This window comes from Glycine max, chromosome 14, assembly GCF_000004515.6.
Source record: "Glycine max cultivar Williams 82 chromosome 14, Glycine_max_v4.0, whole genome shotgun sequence".
In the NCBI taxonomy this organism is placed as follows: domain Eukaryota; kingdom Viridiplantae; phylum Streptophyta; class Magnoliopsida; order Fabales; family Fabaceae; genus Glycine; species Glycine max.
In genome coordinates this window covers 7,831,780-7,854,144 of record NC_038250.2, presented here as the reverse complement: position 1 = coordinate 7,854,144, position 22,365 = coordinate 7,831,780, and the positions used below count along the sequence as shown (strand labels likewise).

The 22,365-nt window shown below is 31.9% G+C and overlaps 1 long non-coding RNA gene across 1 annotated transcript; it reads left to right on the top strand.

The window, feature by feature from the left end:
- Positions 1–1,104: 1,104 nt before the first annotated feature.
- LOC121173483 (uncharacterized) lies at positions 1,105–6,595 on the top strand. The gene is made up of 3 exons (XR_005888481.1): positions 1,105–1,626; positions 5,345–5,577; positions 6,297–6,595. It is a non-coding gene; the product is annotated as an uncharacterized lncRNA (long non-coding RNA).
- The last annotated feature ends 15,770 nt before the right edge of the window (positions 6,596–22,365 follow it).

The following is a 22,365-nucleotide window of genomic DNA, read 5'->3' as shown; positions in this document are numbered from 1 at the left end:
TCTTAGGGAGATAATGTATAAAATTGTTGTTATAAAATAAGTATTCTCTACAGTTATTAAAGTAAACACAAAGGTTCAGAAAAGAAACATTATTTTTTTGGTACAGAAAAAATAAACATTATTTTGGTTCAAATATAACATGTTAAATAAAATAAACAAAATTGTAAGATTGAAATATGAAATAAAATATTAATTAATTTTCAATTACACTCCGTGCTCTTTGCTCATACGTGCGCCTCACCTTTAAGATAACATGTTTGCAATACTTTATAGAAACTCTCATCGTGTTTCACCTTTTTATTAGTATATTGTGTTTTAATCTGTTTAATGTATTAGTAGTATTAACTAATATGTGCTATGAAAAGTGGTATGGATGATCGACCATTCTGAAGTTTTAGGCCAATTTCAAGTTTATCAGACTAAATAAATTTTTAACCCTAATGCGAATTTTGAAGTGAATGTTCTTTTTTTTAATTAATTGTAATATTTTTTGAAAAAAAACAATAATAACATTTTATTATAATGATTATATTTTTATTAAAAATTATCATTTTATATTTTTTTGTGTGAAAAATAATATATTATGAGACAGTGTATTTAATTGAAATTATTGACTAATTAATTTTTAAGTGTGAGAGGAACAAGAATTAGGTGTCTTACAAAAAATAAAATTTATGTTATGTTTGTCATATTTTTTTGGCATGTAGTTATTTGATATACTTGGAGGATGCCCAACAACATTGTGTTTCAAGCCTCCGTGGTTAGAATATGAAAGAAAGACAAAAATATTATGAGATAAGAGCATGATAAGTTTTAATCTTATTCCATGTTTAATGCACATTAACGTTATATTTGATTTGCGGTGGGAGAGTTTTCACTACTAAAAAACTTATTTTATACGACGCACATTCTAAGACGGTTATGAGAAACTGTCTTAAGATGTGACACGGTGACAATTTTATAATTAAAGAGAATGAAAACTACGACGGTTTTATGTAAAATCGTCGCAGTTTTCATTTCCTTTAATAATTACAAAATTACCACTAGATCACATTTTAAATCTTAACTCATGCATGTTGTGTGTTCTTTTCTCCACAAACCCTACATCCGCGGCATCCTCTTCTCCATCCCCTCTCTCTTTCTCCTTCGCTTCTTCTTCCTCTTCTTCCTCAGCAAGAGTCATGGTCGGAGACGTCGAGCATAGGGAGTAGGAGCACGCGAGTGGGCTTCAGTGGGCCCATGAGCGGTCCAAGAGTAGTAAGAAAAGCGCAAGGTTCAAGGACCAAGAGGAGGACTTCGTTTGGAGAAGAAGCGGAGGAGGTCAACGGCGATGGCCTTCTCGATGGGGAACATGGTTGCTGTGACGGTGATGGTGGTGGCCTTTCAAACAGGTTTTGAAGAAAGGTGTGAAAGGTTCCGTTGTAGCAGTGAAGAAGAAGGTTCAGGAGAAGGTGACAAATCCTTTGTTCAGGATCAGAGGTGCGCTGCTGCTAAAGCGGGACTTGACGCGATTCGTGAAGTGGCCAAAGAACATCCATATCCAACACAAGAAGTGCATCCTCAAGCAGAGACTCAAGGTCCCTCCCGTACTCAACCAGTTCACCAAAACCCTCCACAAGAATCTCGGTAAAAGATAATTTAAACAATTCATCTTACTAGTGTGATTTTAATCTTTTTTTCTTCCCCATTATGCTTCATCTTACTTTAAACAATTCAAACTACGGAGTCTATTTTCATTATTTTGGTCCAACAATTCAAGTCCCCTCAAAATAATGTGCTTTTAATCTTCCATTGAAGCCAGATAGCACCATCCACAACAACAAGTGAGGAGAAACAAAATCAGCTCAACCTTTTTGGTAATAAAACACAAAAAAAACCCACATAAATTATTATTTTAAGCATAACTCCAATAATATAATTGAATAATACTATATGTTGGTTCTGTAATATTTAAACTGCATAATAACATATAAACCAACTTTAACAAATTGTAACTAATCCATCGACCACCGCATGTTCAATAAATTGCCACTTTCACTTTGAGCAAATGCTCATAAGTGCTCAATTGCTCACTGTATCCATTTACCATTGTTTGATCCCCATTCTGTATTAGCTAGCAATAATTATATTATGCATAATTTCCTTAATTCAAAACCTATTGCTAACCACGAACATTATACACTTGCTAGAATTCATGTTGCCATATAAAATTCTAACCACCCAATTAGAAAAATACCACCAACTTATTTTTCTTTTATACTCCTCCAATTAGCTAGCACAATTATTTAATTCCCAGTTAAAGGACCTCATTGTGACAACTTGTTCTGTAACACACAAGCATGGCTTGCCAAAAAGCCAAATCAGATCTTTGATACTGAAGCAACAAATTCTTACTTGTGAGTCTCCCAATTTTTAATCAAACATGGACTAATTTTTACTAATAGTGTTTAAAGAGATAAATATATAAAATTGAGAATAAATTATATAAAATATACCTATGATAATAGTCAAATTTTTTTATTCTTGATGACTAATTTCAAGCATTAGGACATGTTAATGTTGCACCTCGCCATTTGACTGTTGAGGCAAAGACTTTGCTTTCAGCCATTTTGAAATTAGTTCTCCTAGTTCCTACTAAAATTCTTGAGATGGCCCTGCATCTGCATCCTGTCATCTTGATCTTAGTGTTGCTGATATTGTTGGATTTGGTGGTTTAGAGACAATATCCTTAAAAATATGGTTTCTTGCCATTATCTACTTCATAGGAGGGGTTCCTGAAGCATATGTTATGTGGTATTGCCCATTATATCGTGCTTTTAGGAAACTTGCATTTGACTTTTATTGATATTTACTTGTTTGTTTTGTTTACCGCACATGCTTTTTTTATTGTTGATTGTGAATATCATGATTTTTGAGTAATTTTTATCGTGTTTGAGAATTTTTATGTCTATGGTATTAGATTAGATAAATTATGTAGAAAATTATATAAATGTTTGAAATCCTCTTTTGGATTTTGTTTGTGGTTCAATTTTTTTAAAAAAAACATTCTAAGATGGTTCTTTGAAAAACTGTCTTAGAATGTTTACATTTTAAGACGGTTTTTTTTTTTGGGAAAATCATCTTAAAATTTTCAAAATATTTTAATTTTTTAAAAAAAATATATTATAAGACGGTTCTCTGAAAAATTATTTTAAAATATCTACATTTTAAGACGATTTTTCATAAGCCTGCCTTAGAATCTTAAAATTATTTTAAAAAAATCATTTTAAGACGGTTCTATAAAAAAACTGTCTTAGATTGTAGGTATTGTAAGACGGTTTTTTGGAAATCGTCTTAGAGTGTGTAACTTTTCTAAGATGATTTTTTAAGAATCGTCGTAGAAAATTTTAACTTTTCACGACGTTGATTACAAAGATAGTTAAAAATTATCTTCAAATGTATCATAGAATCAATGTAGAAACATATTTTTGCAATAGTATCCAAACTCAATTTTGAGAGAAAAATGAATTTGACTTCATCATGTTTGATTTCTCCCCAATAGTATATTTCAAGCTAAAATTTAATCTGAAAACTCGATTAGAGAAAAGTAACTATTGAGATATTTTTACAAACTGCAATCCAAACATGTACTAAATAACAAATAAAATAATGATAAGATATAATCCCCCAACATATATAAACATGTGATATAAGACTATCTACTTTCTTAGGTCTCCACTCTCTCCTACTCTCCATAATACTCTCCTCTTATTATGAAGTTGTGAACTTTATTCTCATTAATTATATGCATCTGGTATATATCTTCTTATGCTTTTAAAATCAATTGAAAAGTTTAACAAATTGAGAATAAATAATTAACAAAAATCAATTTTAAATATATATATATATATATATATATAATCTTTAAAATTCAAATATATTTCTAACATATATGTGATAGTCCTATATTCTTAATTATCAATTGAGCAGTTTAACATATGAGATGACCTTGTATCCTTAGGTAGGATCTTAGTTTTGGGGGTGATAAAAGCTCAATTACTTGTGGCAGTTTTAGAGAATTTATGAAGATTTTACACAATTTTTTTTTTTGGTTTAACAAGAATAAAAAAAATTTGATAGTTTTATAATACTGTTAGTTTCAATTTTGTGACAGTTTTAGAGAATTTAGAGTTTTCAGAGACAAGGACTAAAGCGTAGAATTTTCACGTGTAGAAACTAAAATAAAAAAATTGATGAAAATTTAGAAACTAAACAATTAATTAGAGAAAAAAGAAGTTATGGGCTGCATTCAGTGGTTTGGTTACTACAGGAGATTAAAAATGGAGTTATTTTCTCCAACCTTGGGACTAATAATGTGTTTTATTGACCAGGTAAAGGTGGTTTCTTGAAAATGCACGTTTTTAGAGTTTTTGAGGTAATGGTAATTTTATAGGTAAATCAACGTGTGGTTCTTGTTTTTTATCCGAATGATAAATTAATCCTAGAAAGTATTATAGTTCTTGCAAGACATCTTTTTCAGAGTATTGCATGCCATCTTTTCACCTGTAACTTTTTTGAGTTAGAATACTTGAACGAGCTTGCTTTTCAAAACGACATTATTTCCCTTTCCTCTTTTGTCTATATAGATAATTTTTCTTTTCTTTCAAGAGATTATGTATTATATATAAGAGATGGTTGATCCATATTCATATAACAAAATAGTGATAATTAATTACTAATAAATATGAGTTTGGGCCGTTGATGGAATATAATTAACAAAGTAAGAGATAATTAATTAATTAATAAATCATGATGTTAATTATATATATCTTTAATTTTTGACCTAGCTCTACAAAAACTATCTTTACAAATAACTAGTATTCATTATGTTTATATATGCGTGACCAAAATCAAGAGACTAAGTAATATAATTAAGTATGTTGGAAAAGCAGTGATAGGGTCACGTGGCATGCTCTGCGTGGACGAGAGGCTATATAATATTAGTTTGGTTGGTAACGTAGTTTAATAAGACATAACAAGCTGTCAATGGAGCTAAATGCTCTAGTTCACAGTTCACACAAATGATCGTTTTAGCATTTGGGAGAGAAGGGAGAACCCTAATATTGAAGAGCGACATAAACTAGAACTTGAGGCCACGGCATAATAGCAAGACAGACAGAATTTGGAAAGGGAATAAAATCAGATATTTAGGGTCTCCAATAATGATATATATATATATATATATATATATATATATATATATATATATATATATATATATATGTTCATGTCTTATATCTTGAGCTTCTAGATTTTATTCTCTGGCCTTTTCAACTCCTAAAAAGCTTGGTGTTGGCTGATTTAGGGTTTCTTTAAGCCTTTACCAAAGGTCGTGCAATGGCCGGTGCAATTTCCAAAGAACAACGAAGACCTCACCCAACTTTGTTTGAAGACAAATGCTATATAAAAAAAAAAATTGTCGACATGAACATTCTATATCCGTCGCGTGGAACGAATGGGAGCGTAAGGTTCGGCGGAATCTATGGATATAGATGAAGTGAGTGAGTGTTCTTAATGTGTTTAGTTGGCTTTGTTCAGGTAATATGTTGGATTAATCCTGTATGTACGATACTTTGAGCAATTTGATTAATTTTATGTACGATATCACAGCTAAGGTCTTAGCTTTTTCGTGGATATTATTGTCCCTGTCATGCAGAATGCACATAGTATTTTTTTTATCATGTTATTATATATATTAAATATTTATTAAGTTTGTTAATTACTAATATTTATTAGAAAATTTGATTAATCTTTAGTGATATTTTTTTCTTTTAATTATATTTTTTTTATTTACAAGACCGCAACACAAAATTTTATTTAAAGAAATCGATTTCATTATCATTCTTGCAACCACTTGTTGCTAATACATATATATAGAATACGTGGTAATGTAATGTAGGAACCATTAAGACATTGATACATTGTTTAATGGATTTTGCTAAACAGTATCATTAAGATATTAATTAAAAATTAAAACAAGAAAGTATTTATTGTAAAAATTATAAGAGTATCAAAAAAAGTGATAGATAATACAATTTTGATCCTAATAAAAATTATTTTTCATTTAATTTTTTAACTAATACTTTAAAATTACTTATTAGCATTTGCCTTGTTTAATTTGATTTCTTTTATGTAATATGTGATATACAATAAATACTTACCGCGGGAACTCTTTCATTCTCTTTGAATACATTAATGCAAAAAAGTAGGTACACTGATGATAATTTTGGTGATTTAATATTAGTATATTATTGTAGCTTCATCTTATATTTAATGGTAGAGAAAGAGAGTTTCACTCACAGCTGGAGGAAAACGCAAAGATATTTTTGCCATACATTAACAACTTTGACTTTGTTGGGGGTGCGAGATGTATAGAAATTCACGGCAATGTCAATTCCGTATGGAGCTCTACTTCGTTGCTGTCAATGAGTTGGAAGATAACTTGTTCTTCATGGAGCAATGGGAATATCGATTTTCAATGTAAACAAAACAGTGCAAAATGTTCTCTCTGCCTTTTAGTTTAATTATAATACACCGTGCAATATGTTTTTTTTCTTCTAAAAATTCTAAAGTTCAGCTTTAGTCTCTGAAAAAATTGTTGTCTCTGCTTTTCCTTCTTTAATTTTGAAATGTGAGTTTCTCATCTCTCTAAATTTGAAATACATCATTTTTAATTTAGATAATGCTCTATAAAGATATGAAAAAACATATTATACCCTATCGTTAATCATAAATAATCATGCATAGCAAAATTATTGATATTTTTAATATACGGTAAAATTATTGATTTTAACACCTTGACACATTGTATTGTTCAAATAATGTGCATTATAAGTCTTAAGCTTGTTCTAGGGACAGAACCATCCATTTTAATTGGAGTAGTTAGATAAAAGAAAAGAATATTTTTTGGTACATAAAAAATAAAAAATAAAGAATAATATTTATCTAATACTACTATTTTTTTATATTCTTTAGAATGTTTATAAAGTGTTTAATCATGAGATCTGGCTGAAAGTCAAACATGACTCGCATCTTTTAAGTAAAGTCTCAAATTTTAATTTTATGGAAAGAAAAAATATAGTTAGAAAAGAAAATTTCACTAAAGATGACTTAGTTAAATTTTTTGAAGAAAATTAATTATTATCAAAATTGATGGATACTTTACTCAATGACTTGATAACAAAAAAAAAACTTGACAAAAGAGAGAGAAGAAAGATGGAAAGAAAATATAAAATCCTTATATGTTATAAACTAATAAGACAAGATCATGTTGAAAATACAAAATATAATAGACAAATACTTTAACCAATGGTTATAAGTCTTATATGATAAAAAAATGTTTTTACTCTTTCAAGCATGACTGTATTATTACTCAACATCAAGAATGATGTAAATTAAAAAGAAAACCTTCCTTTTAAAAGAATATGAGTGAAAGTATATTGAAAATCAATGTACTATTAAGTGGATGGATCAATTGACGTAGAGTTGTTATAAATTAACTAATGGTATCAAATTTGAGTCTTGGGTCTATGTATGTGTTAAATACTCAAAGGGAAGACTTTACTGCTTATAGTACTTCTACAAGAGTATTATGTCAAGTAAGATTACCTCTTGTTTTGGATATTGAAGTGCTACCTATAAGAATTTCAATCCAAGATGACAACCTTCCATCCAGGATGTGCTAATGCAAAGCGAATATTATACGGGTTGCATGGAGTGTCTAGAGATGGCATGGTGATTAAGGCATACTTAGGATTTGGCTTTATAATTTTGTGTTGTGAGTGAGTAATTGTGGAATAAGCAGGTACAACTTGTGGTAGTGGAGTTTGGATAGAAGACGATGTCTTAAGTGGTTGTGTTGAAGTAGGAGGCCTAATCTCAAGCTTTGGTTCAGTTTGTGAATGTTGTGACTCAAGTTGCTCAAGTTCAGGTAATGAGGATTGTTCTGGTTGACCAATAGACACAACAAGAAGTTGTAAGGCTAGAGATTGCACTAGAGGTGTTGGTAAAGTACTTGAGCATGGTGGAGTGGAAGCAAAATCTGTTGTTGTCAAGTCTGCACAAGAGGTGGAGTTAGTATTAGGTAGCCAAGAGTCAAATATACTAACTACATGTGATGTGGGAGAGGGAATTGTATTATGATGATTAGTCTTATATGGAAAGAATAACTCATCAAAAACAACATGTCGAGAAATAAAAAATTTCTTACTAGAAGGATCAAAGCATTTATATCATTTATGTATATCACTATATCCAACAAAAACACAAATAATAGTTTTTGGGTCAAATTTGTTACGTTGTGTATCCCAAGTGTAAGGAAAACATTTAGAGCCAAAGACTCACAGTGAAGAATAGTTAGGATGTGTCTCATGCAAGGCAAAGTAAAGAGTTTTAAAATTAGTAGAAGAGGACAAAAGTCTATTAAAAAGATAAACAACTATAGTAAAAGCTTTAACCTATAGGCAAAAAGGTGCACCACTATGGGCAAGATAACTGATGAATAGTACTTGTTAAACGAAAATGAGTTGAAAGTTTGGAGTTGATGAATTCACCTCCTTCATCATAATGAAAAACTTTGATTTCTTTATTAAATTGTTTTTTAACATATTGTTCAAAAGATAGGTAAGCAGTAAGAAAATCATATTTATATTGTAAGGGATAATCCATGTATACCTAGAAAAATCATCAACCAAGCATGCATAATATTTGAAATTACTGGTAGAAAAGATAGGAGCAGATCCCCACAAAGTTACAATGTATTTTTTCAAAGATAGAAGAACTAGAATGCTTAGAAAAAGAGAAAGGCAATTTACTAAGTTTTCCCAATTGACAACTATCACAAAGATGTTTAGATTTCAAGGTTCCAACTACATCAATTAATCCTTTATTCTTTAGTAATTGTAAAGCCATAGTTTATGGATGTCCTAGACGTTAATGCCAAATATCTATTGATCCTTATTTGAAACAATGTGAGAAATACAATTCAGAAAATGGGGAAAGAATATATAAGTCACCCTTGCACCTCCCATGATCATTGGTTTCCCTGTTTCTCATTCCTTAACACAAAAACAAGCATTAGAAAACTCACAATTAACAATAAATTATTTTGTTAGTTGGCTTATAAAGAGCAAATATTTTGTTAAATCAGGGACAAGTAAGACATCATGAAGAGGTAGAATAATTTTTTTTTTGCTTAATGAATAAGTCTCCAATACCTAGAATTGGGAAAGAAGAACCATCACCAATAAGCACATATTCTATACCTAAATATTGTCAAATGTTACTCAACATACTAGCTTTACTTGTCATGTGATTGGAGGCTCTGGTGTTAGAGGTTCATTCTATTTCAGCAATTGTGTTGTCTAAAGTGAGGGTTGCAAGTGCTTAAGGTATATCATTAGATCGAGTTGGTTTCTTAGGCACCCACCAGCATATCTTTGTTATATGCCCCACCTTGTCACAATATTCACATTTTTCATTTTGATATCGCTCTTGTTCTGCAAAAGTCATGCAACGTTTTCCCAACGGCGGAGGACGTCCTTGCTGGGTGCTCAAAATGGTTTGGTTTTTATTTTGGTTATTAGGTTGTTGAGCATGAAACCTCACCTTATTAGTGTGAAGGCTTGATAATTCCCTAGGTGTTGAGAGGAAACTTGATGTGATCGTTGTTGTTGGCCATAGAAAGCCACTTGAGGAGCAGAAGAGTTGTGCATATTGGAAAACCTATCATGACATTGATCATGACTTTGGAGGTGTGAGATTAACTCAGAGTAAAATGGCCTTGGAGGTTTTAGCATGGTTGTTATGAATGTTTCATATTCTGGCCCAAGGCTTGTGAGGAGATAGAGTACTTTTTCTTTGTCTGGGACATGTTTCCCAATTGCAGCAAAGTTGCCGCAGAGACCTTTGAAAGTGTGAATGTGTTTGTCAAATGCTTTGGTCATCTTGCCTGCGAAAATATGTGATTTGTTGCCAAAGTGTGAATTCACGTTCTTGTGAATCTTCCACATATGAGTCTTTAAGTGCAATCCAAACAACATGGGCAATGACTAAGCCAACAATGAGTCCAAGTGCTTCCTCGGAGAGTGTTTCAATTATCCATCCTCGAAGAAGATGATCTGTCTTGTGCCAAACAATGAAATTATTTGTTAATTTTGGAACTAAATTTTATGAGTTTGTTATGTCATTAGAATTTGGTGTGCTGTATTGAGTGGGAGTTGAATCATCATTTGTAAGGTGCTTGTTAAATTCTTGGCAAATATACCAAGTCGCATAAATAGTATAAAATAGAAGTCCAAATATCATATCCACAGGGACTCACGTAAAACTTGACAAAATAATAAAGTTCACTAACTATGGCTTTCGGAAACAACAGTTATAATTTGATTTAAATGTGAAAATGTAAATATCAAGAACATAAATAATAAAAAAAAATTGTTTTCGACATTTTTACGAACACATGGAGTGCGATAAAAAGAAGTAAAATAATAGAATAAAAGAGTTGGGATTGATTTCATTAAACCTCCTCCTCATTCAAAGAAAGGTAATCTAGTTCAAAACCCAATTATTATCATCAACTCACAAAAATACTCAAACCTTGATCCCTCAGATCGAAAGAATTTGAGTCCCTTGACCAAACTATCAATCCCTTGATTAGTCTAACCAAATGACTTGCTTTAAGATCAAAAGTTAAAAGATGCTAACAAGCTTTGCTTTATCCTTATACATAAAACCCATTAGGTGTTCCTCTCCATTTCTAAGTTCAAAAGCATTTTCGAATGATAATTTAAACCACAAAATTAAGAAAAGGGTGATTAAGCCAAAGCAAACATTAATGCATAGAAGAGAACACTTAATAATGAACAATAAACATAGATTAATAATCAAAATGTAAACATAAGGATGGGTTCAACTACATCAACCCTAAAATGGGTAAACCTAAATACATTACTACAAGAAGAAAAGAAGAAAATAGATGAAAAAGATTATGAGAAATGGTAAGGAAGCCATGGAGGTCAACAAAGAACATCCCAACTACAACCTAAAACCCTAGATAGTTCCCCCAACCAAATATGTCTTCTATTCGCATCCTTGGGGCTTAAATAGGGCCAAATGCTTTGCACTATAGTTTCTGCGTAATTGATTTGTGAACTCAGTGTGCACCTGCTTAGCATACAAAAGTTGCATTGGTTCAAGTGGCTGTAGGCTGAGCCTGAGGTACATGCTGAGCCTAACATGTCTAACCCCTTTAGCCTAAAAAATTTCCTTTAAAAGGGCCTTGAATTGGGTCTCAACACTAGCGCTCTTCTTTCTTCATTTATTTCTACAACAAAATAAACTAAAATTAGATGAAAAACCAGACATTTAAACTATTTTAAAGCTATTCTAATTTATTCAAAACTTAATTATAAACAAAGCCAAACAAGTTTAAATGTATTGAAATATTAAAATAATTGCCCATAAAATGGTCACTAAAATAACGTTCTTAAGGCAATTATCAGTGACCAACCAAGTCTTGTCTTTCTACTAAGGCTAAGGCTAAGGCTTATTCATGCCACATTGGGTAGTTTGTAGGGATGAGTTTGAGAGTGATGAAATTGCCAACATTGAGGGATAAGGAAGTCATGTTGTAGCAAGGTGTTCACAAAGGCTCTAGATACCAAGAAGAAAAGTGATAAATGGTATAACTTTTATTATAAACATGAACACACTTGATACAAGAGAGATAGAGGAAATATATAACATAGTGTACAACGGTTCTGCATAAAGGAAATAATTGCATATTAAAGGATTTAAATATAGACTAAGTTTCATGATTATGTTTAGGTAGAATTTGGTTTATTTGCTGGATTGTTTTGTGCCACATAAAGTGTATTAATCCTCTAACAGTTTTCCATTATTGGTGGCACAATTATGGCGATTTTGTTTCCACCAGCTCCTTGTTTCCTTTTTCTGCATAATTACCATAATTGTCATCTATGGACAACTTGTTACTGTTAATATTTTACACCATTAGAATGATGAAAGAAGTGGTAACCCAAGTGAACCATTGTAGTTGCAAGTTGTGGAGACAAAAAGAATCAGTGGAGTGGAGGAAGATCAATCTATATTGTCTGCTGAAGGTGTGGATTATGATGGTGAAGCCAAGTTACTTGAGGATCTGGTGTTGGGCGACGAAGGTAAAGATGAGTGTTTTCAAAGTTATCAGGGTAGTAGGTCGAAGGAGAAGACTATACAATACTCACTGGCTCAACACCATGATTATCCTCTAGACAATTCAGAGATATGTATCCAAGGGTTAAAAGAAAGAGAAAAAAAGAGTCATTGATAGAGGGGGAATTCAAACAATTATACGAGATAACATTGTATATCTAGGACACAACAAAGTATTATGCCTCAAGGATGGGGACAATAGAAGAGCATTTAATGAAAGTGGTAAGGTTGGAGTGTTACATGAGGCAAATGAGAACTTTGGTAAAAGTCAATCAAGAGGAAAAGAGGCTATGGGAAAGAAAAATCACAGAGGAGGTAAAATTAATTAAAATATAGGGAGCGCGGGATTGGAAAAAGAAGGTAAAGACATATGAGATGGCTCTGACTTGGGAGAAGCACAAAATAAAAAAAGGGTGAATTGGGGATGTGGGGATGATCATGTGTTAAGTAGGGATGGGGAAAATGGGACTTAGATCAGTGGCTCATATATGAGAACAACCCAATCTAATAAGGTGTCAAGGGAGAGGATTAAGATATCTAAATTAGGCCAACTCCTGGAGTCGAAACATAAAATATGAAAAAGAGTTTGAGGAATGTAGCTTGATGATAAAAGGGTTTTTAGGGGCATATAGGAAAGATGTTGTTACGAATATATAGGGACAACATAATATGATTGACCGTTGAGTTAATCTATTAAAATATGGTGTTAAGAGTGAGCCTATTATGAATATATACTAGGGAAATGACATGCAAAGTTGAATCACTTGATGCAGTTGGATGTTAATGTGTCGAGTTCATTTGGAATTTTATGTATTGGCTTGAATTAAGTGTAAGATAAATAAATCTACCAAAAAAGAATTTAGAACACTAACATAACACTTGTTGAAGATATGATAAAAAAATATGAGAATGACATGTGTGTAGTGTGACCTGCAAAAACTCAAAAGCTAAGTCTTCCTTTTCCTGATCACACTATCCTTATACTAGAGTTTTCAATGGGACAAACCCTATAGAGCAATTGATAACGTGACGGCAAAAGGGACCTAACCTTATTATTTATTAACCCTAAGCATCTCCCATTATGGGCCTAGTGATTATACCTACACTAATCAGAATTAGGTGTTCAAAGCCCGTAAACAATTAATCACATTATTAGTGAGCTTAAATATCATCAAATGGATCATAGTATTAGCCCTTTTTGAAAAAATAAAATATTACAATTAATTGTGACCCACAAGAATAGATAGGAAATTTCAAATATCCTTCCACTTGGGCAAAATTAATTATACATTTTTAATTTTAAAAATATTTTTGAAAACGACTCTTGGGATAATAACATATTATGGCCACAAAACAAATGATCCCAAGATACAACACCTAATTAAGACTCCATAAAAAAAACCATGTAACACCAAATCAAGGTGGCAATTACATCTCTCATTGATGCAACACCTTCCATGTTTACAAATATTATCAACTTCGTTGACTAGTCATCAATGTGGAGCGTAGCAAGAAATGACGTGCCAATGTGATTAAAAAAGCCATATGTTAGATATTGGATGATCCATCACTGGGCGACCCATACATCTTTTATGATTTTGATGAAAACAAATACATATAAATTTATGTTAACCACTTCGTTGCATGTAAGCCAACATGATTGATGACTAGAAACGACACTAGAAGAGAACTATCCACAAATGGATAACTCGCATACTGGAAGCATGAAACACTCGTCCAATGCATCCAAACAATGAGTGGAACAAACATTTATTCGAATTATCTATTTATTCCATTTTATATGATTTTGTTTTTAAAATGAACATGTCTATGAAATTATCCTTTATTTCCTTTTATATGATTAACGGTCACACTGAGTTATGAATGACAGAAAAGAAAAGTCCTGATCATATCAGACAAGAATGTGCACTATCCGCTTAATTTAGGAAACAATGATCAATTTGCACAACGGTCATAACATTCAATTCACAATATACTCTCCTAAATTACAAGCGTCTCTCTTGCCTATATATTAGACAAGAACGTGCATTATCTGGTTAATTTAGGAAACAAGGATTAATCTGCACAATAGTCATAACATTCAATCCACAAGATACTCTCCGAAATTACAAGCGTCTCTCTTGCCAATATGTACAACATCAAGATTGAAGAAAAGAGACAAACGTCAATAAAAACAAAAAGTACTGCAATTTAAGAAACAAGAGAAAAAGAAGAACAACAATTGAGAAAAACACTGAGTCTAAGAGAGTTTATCTTTTGTATCCAAAGTATCAGTGAAAGATAAGAACGTTATTATAGATCCACTCTTTGAGTGTTGTAAAAAAATCTTTGATTCTATTTCAAACCTTTGTTTGCGAAAGCCAGGAGTGACTTAGTGACAAAATAATACTTGGGTGTTCTTAGATTCAAAAGAAGTCTAAAGGATATGCCATGAGTGACATTAAGAATACTTGTAAGTCAGAAATGGTAGGAAAGAATACTTGTTGTAATTAAGAGTGATTAGTGGAACCCTTTACTGGTTGGTAAAGGAGAACTAGACATAGCTCAGGTTGAGTGAATCAGTATAAAACAAAGCATTTTTATTGTTCTTCATTAGCTTATTAACAATATTTTATTATTCATCATTGTCACACCTTGCACACAAGGTTTTCCATTAAAAGACAAGTTTTCAACTCACTGGACGACAGTCCACCTATGTCACTAGACATGTGTTTTAAACTGTTATTTTAACATTTTTCATTTTCAAAAGGTTTTATATCTTGACTAACACACTATTCAACCCCCCCCCCCCCTTCTAGTGTGATTTGTGCTATTTCACTATATCATCATTTTCTTTGTTAGTCCTCAATTTCTCTCAAGTGCTGGAAAGCCAAAGAAATTACATGATTTATCAAGAAACCATCATGCCTTAGCTCCAATTCTGGTGTCAACCATCGACACAGTGATCCTAACGACATCGAGCTTTAATAACCTCACATTTGATATACATACACAAAAGGTATCATAATGAAATTCATATCATCATTTATCCATCAAGGAAAATTTAAAATGTCAACAATACATCATTTTCTAAAATTCAAAATAAGGATCCAACAACATGAAAAAAAATAACATGAATTTAAAGCTCCCACTAACCAAAATATCAAAAGAACTCACAATGCCCATGTTTTTAACATGTCATTTAAAAACAACAGGCTTAAGTCCCTTGGTCAATGGACCAGTCAACATGGAATGTGTGTCCACATGATCTACTACTATAGAACCATCCTTCACAAGATCTCTAACAATCAAGTACTTCAACTCCAAGTGCATAGATCCTCTAGAAATCTTGTTATTCTTTGTATAAAACACAACAACGTTGTTATCACAAAAAATCTTCAGTGGCCTAGCAATAGAGTCCATAATGCGAAGCCTTCTCATAAGATTCCTCAACCAAATAACATGAGTACTGGTAGCAAAATAAGCAATGAACTCTGCTTGCAGAATAGAAGAGGGAATAAGAGTTTGTTTCTTACTCTTCCAAGATATCGCACCCTTAGCCATCATAAAGATGTATCCAGAATTTGATCTCCTATCATCAGAGCACCCACCAAGATCTGAATTTGTGTATCCTGCAACCTCTAAGTTATCAACTCTCCTATACATAAGCATATACTCCTTAGTCTTCTGCAAGTTCCTCATCCCTTTCTTAGTAGTTATCCAATGACCATTCTGAGGGTTTAACTAGTATCTATCAAGAACACCAACTATGAAAGCAATATCGAGTCTAGTGCATACCTGAGCATACATGAGACTTCCCAAAGCACTCCAAAAAAAGGTATGTCGTTCATCTCTGTTTGCTCAATCTTATTCTTAGGACATTGGTCCTTGTTGAATTTGTCACTTTTGACAACTGAAACATCTCTAGGTTTACAATTATGCATATTGAATCTCTCTAAGACTCTATCAATGTAAGCCTTTTGAGATAACCCGAGTGTATGGCACGATCTATCTCTATGAATCTCAATCCCCAACATAAAATAGGCCTCACCAAGATCCTTCATGTCAAAAGATCTCGTTAGCATATGTTTTCTCTCATGCAAAATGCTAAGGTCATTAGAAGCCAACAATATATCATCCACATAGAGCACAAGGAAAATAAATTTGCTCCTACTAACCTTGAGGTATACGCATTAATCACCCTTATTTTCCTTAAATCCCATGGAGGTCACCACTTCATCAAATTTTAGGTACCACTGTCTAAAAGCTTGTTTCAAGCCATAAATCAATCAACCTCTTTAGTTTACATACCAAGTCTTCATTACCACTAATGCAAAAACCTTCAGGGTGTTGCATGTATACTGTCTCGCTTAAATCACCATTCAAAAAAGTTGTCTTCACATCCATTTGGTGCAACTCCAAATCAAAGTGAGCTATGAGGGCCATAATGATTCTAAAGGAATCATTTGTCGATACAAAGGAAAAAGTATCTTTAAAGTCAATACCCTCCTTTTACATAAAACCCTTTGCCACCAGTCTAGCCTTGAATCTCTCAATGTTACCATTTAAGCCATTCTTTGTCTTGAATACCTATTTACAATCGATTGCCTTAAAATTCTGAAGTAATTCAACTAGCTTCCATACTCCATTAACTAACATAGATTGCATCTCTTTATTCATTACATGTTTCCAAATTTGTGATTGAGGGCAAGAAACAACTTCTTGATCGATCTTTGGATCAACAATATCTCTAATGTCACATGCATACTCACTAAGATAGACTTGAAAGTCATCACCAATAGCAGGTTTCTTCTCTCTAGTTGACAGGATAATAGCTAGGAGGATTTGAAAATCATTATGGCATTAAGATTTCCAAGGTTTAGTCAAGGCTTAGCTCAAGACCCTACTACTCGTCGTATTTGGTTTGGTATTGCTACCGCGCATGGCTGTTATTGAATCCCTTGCTATTTCATATGAGTAACTATCCAATTCCATAACAGAAAGAGATGGGACTAGAGCTTTTGGCTTTCTTCCTTCACTTCAATCAAGGGTTGCTGCTAGAAGGGCTCTTGCCCATGTCTAATGCCTTATTCTATTATATGAAGATGGAGAGCTCCCACGTATCATATATACCTCCAAAATAAAGAGCCTTGAATACAAGAAGAAACGCACTAAAAGCGAAATTGCTGCTACTTTGATTCATATGTTGGTGCTTTCTATTTTATTGTATTGAAAGGCCCAATGAATTGGGATTTCCCTATTGGGCCAGGTCATTTTGGGACAAGCAGATCATTTATGATAAAGAGGCATCCACAATAAGAAACAACTTCTTGACCACTCTTTGGATAAAAAATATCTCTAATTTCACATGCATCCTCACTAATATAAACTTAAAAGTTTGTCTATACAAGAAACATAAATCAAATTCCTCCTAAAAGAAGGTACATAAAAGGTATCCTTCAAAACAAATTCAAATCTAGAAGCTAAAACTAGGTTGACATCTCCCACTTTCTCAACGCAAACTTCAAGATCATTTCCTACCCTTCACATGCTTTCCCTTAGACTAGGTTCCCTTAAATTTCTGAACCTCTCTTAATTTTTGCCTATAGCCAAGCCTTGAACTTTCCACAATCAAATTTCTTATTCCCCTTCTCCCTACACCAAAAACACCAAATACATTTCTTAAAGATAGTTGGCTTAGGACCTCCTACATTGCGATGCTGACCTTTTACTTGGTTTTCCGAACCTTGATATCTATGAGAAACATTAGATGCACTCTTTGTATTTTTCTAGTCCCCCTTTCCAAAAGTGGGTTTGCCATGGACTAATAACATGGCTATATCACTCTTTTCTTTGTTAAGTTTTGCTTCCTTGGCAACACACTTGGTAATAAGGTAATTTACAGTCCATTTCTCACCAATGGTATTGTGGGTAGTTTTAATTTGTGTGAAATTAATGGGTAGGCTATTTAAGGCATGTTTAACTATGAATTTTTTTCATTAAGGTCAATTTGGTGAGATTTAAACTTGGTTTAAATGTGAACAATCTTCATAATGAATTCCTTTGCACCCCTAACATTATCGTATCTTATGTTTGTTAACTACTTCATTAGACATCTAGACTCGGTGTTATCAAATATGTGGTACCTCTTTCCTAAAGCATCGAGGAACTCCTTAACTATCGCTTTCTTTGGCAGACCACTTAGAAGATGTTTAGAGATGGTCTTCTTAATAGCAATCAAATTCAATGTATTAGACCTCTCCCACTTAGCCAAAAGTTTATTATATTTAGTCATGTTCTCCGAATTTATCATAAACTTACTCTCTCATAAAGCTAAATCAAGATAAGAAATTCCCAAAGAGAATTTCAGATCTTGCTTCCAATTGCAATAATTTGATCCATTCAAGATTTCAATGGAAACATAACAGTTGTTCACAGAAAATTTCACTATTAAGTCAGAATAATAATACATTAGGACATATTACAAGACAAGATATAGATAAAAAAAGGAAACAAGCTATCAATGTGAGGCCAATATAATAGTACATTCTCCTTTAGGTAGAATGCATAAACCAAGGTTACAACTTAGGTCAACAATACCTTGGGTTAATCTATGAGCATACACAAAATTCTAAAAATTGTCCCCTTTGGGAAGACAAAATCCTTAAACGCAGTGCATTCTCCAATAACTTCATCCATTCTTAACTCTCAACCTAAACATACGACAACCCCCTTTGGACAAACAATCATATGCAAAGACCGAAACCATTCCTCAAATTTTAAAAAAAAATCATGAATAAATATAAGTGGTCTCACTTTGGCAGTAATGACTTATGGTAACCCATGAAAAATATCATGCATGAATCAGTTTCCTCTTGTCCAAAACCATGATCGAGTCAACAAACAAATGCATCAAAAGAACATCTTTACTGGTCATAAATCAATTAAAGAACATTCTCCACATGTTTTGAACTCATACAATAATGACCATAAATTAAGGCATTCAAGCATTTAAAATTTAACTAGACAAATATCAACAATATTCATAACATCAGAAATTAATAGGATGTGTAGAAGATATATTTTTCAATTATTAACACAATTTCATACTTAGAAAAGAAAATAAAAATTAACACATTCAAGTAACATGAATAGGTTTGGTTTGGTAAGTGTATCATAGATTCGAACTCACAAGGCGTTAACCACGAATTCATTATTAGTAGTTCCCAATAAATCATGATGAAATCCCACATGCATCATAAAACAAATTGCCCACAAAAGGTTCAACACTATAAAAAAACTCAATGTGCATTCAATAACCAATAGAATAAATAGTATTTATTAATGTACAACAGTTAGCTTGAAGTGAAAAAGAAAAAAAAAACTTAATACCATCGTGTTTGAAATTGCACAAAATAACAAATCATTTTTAATCCGTACAAAATAACAAATCTAGCTGTTTATATTAATATAACATAATTGTTTATATTGATATAACAAAATGCGAACATAATATAATATTATATTAATTGGAACAAAAGATTGCAGGGATAGCAATTCAGTTAAAAAAATATAGATTCCATAATTACAATTAACAATGAAAGAAATTGACTATGATCGTATAACGAATATAAACACGCAATAATAATTGAAATCAAAAGAATGTAATAAATAAAGATGAAGTTCTAAATCTTATAAAAGTTAGTTTTGATATCGAATGTAAGATATATAAATTTACTAAAAAAGAAATTATATGAGTTTAGAACACTGACATAATACTTAGTTGTTGAAGACATGATAAAAAAAAGATGAGAATATATGTACAGTGTGACCTACAAAAACCCAAAAGTTAAATCTTTTTTTGTGATCACATTCTATGTATACTAGAGTTTTTAATGGGACAAATCATATAGAAAAATTGATAACATGACAACAAGGGAACCTAAACTTGCTATTTATTAATCATGGATACCTCCCGTTATAGACTCAGTGTTCAGGCTCACACTGTTTTTTCACACTAATTAAAATTAAGTGTTCAAAGTTCATAAACAATTAATCATATTATGAATGGACTTAAATATCATCAAATAATTATAATATTAACTCATTTTTAATAAAATAAAATATTACAATTAATTACAAGCCACAAGTATCAAAAAAATTCTAACATTAAGTGCTTCATCTGATAATATATGTTTCTTAGATGGTATTTTAACGGCACTGCAATTTTATGTAGTGGGTGCTGGGAAAGGGATTTATAGTAGGTTTAACTTTTGTAAAGGGAAGGGGATTATTGTTACTTTTATGTTTGTACTAATATTTTCCTTCAATGCTTGTATGACTTGTGACATATAGAGGACTTATAATATATATATTTTTTCCCCATCGAAAGAAAGAAAAAAAAAAATCTCCACTGATATTTACAATTCCTTATGATGATTTTGATAGAAAGAGATGAAAATAACTTACAACTTACATAAAAATAGTTTTATCCTATTTTTTTATCACACAAACAATAACATGATTCCTTGAGATTTTTTTTACTTTTTAATTATAAAAATGCACTTTATTTACTTTTTATTTTTATAAATTATATAGGAAATAGTGAAAATAAAAAATTGTAATTAAAAGTGAAAATATAGAATAAAAAAATAGTGTCTTTAAAACTAAATAGCCCCTAAATTTAATAAATTTTCTTTTTTTTCAAATAGAAAATAATTACATGTAAAATGAAAAAAAAAATATTTCTTTGATAAAGGGGGATTGTGCCCTATTGTTAACCTGACTATCGGTCTTGGTTCAAATAAACTTGCTCATGGGTTGAGTTATCAAATATAACTCGCATCCAGATCATACTCTCGCCAGTGTATGGGAATAATATTTTAAAACGTTTCATGCTTTTTGCCCAAGATGCTCTCTCACCTTTGCATCATCTTCTAATTTTCAGGTTTATAGATACTTTACCCCGCTGTAAGGTTTGCCCTTAAGAAGTAATACATACTATTGGATGTTCTTCAAATTATTGTTTAAAACTGATAACATTATCTAATCAGAATTTAGTCAAACTATCATTTGTGGATGAAAATGAGTTAGCATGAGGTGCACAAATTATTATTCTGCTTCCTAGAATACAACTTAACCATTATGCGAAGTGGAGATACGCAAGTGCCCTACAGCCTAGAGGACATGATCTGTGAGATATTACAACCTAAAGTCTAGAAAAGGATTAAACAAAATTGATAAGTAAGGCCTTATATAATAAATAGAATATGGGAATCACTGAACGAGCAGTACATTAAATCCTACAAGGCTATCCTGTTACTATTGGGCAAAACTTAGATACAATCTTTTATATTCAATTCGTATTGCTCTCTAAAATCACTTTAGTAATTTGCACAAAAATGTTTTGCAATAAATATCAAGACAAGTCACTGAATTGAACTCTAGTTCTAATTTGAGAATAACAACAAAAACACTTGAAGATAATTGTATCTAGGTTTATTCATTATTCTGTACTGGTCATGCTTGATTATTGGAGTTATATAGGTAAAAAATAACTGCTCCATCTAATCATATTCATAGGGATTTAACTTCAATTTGGTTCTTTTAACACTTATTAATCATTTATTCCATGAACTTTGAGCGTTAGAGTAACTTTATAGGTATTATATGTTGTCCGAAACAACTAGACTGTTACATGGAGAACTAGAGCGTTGAAGTGACTTTGTAGATACTAACTACTCTTGTTTCCTGGAGAGGATATAATGTTAGACTGACTTGTCACACCTCGGCAGAAGAGTATGCCAGATTTTTGCTGGTAAAGGTTCTTATGATATCTTTCTTCAAAAAACCTTTCAGCATATAATATAAATGAATTTAATATCACACTTTAATCTAAAAAATTATTTTATTCTTACTTGATATGAAATTTCACCTCGCACTCGTACTCGGACAAAATCCAATCCCAGTTGGTAATTGCATCTAAGTTTTGTTCATTAGTGTATACAATGCATACATAAGTTCAAGCAATGGTGAGCTTGTTACACCGAGGAGACAAAGAGCGTTCTCCACGGTTGCTCTGTCGGTCCATAAAGTACTTTAAAAGAATGTGAG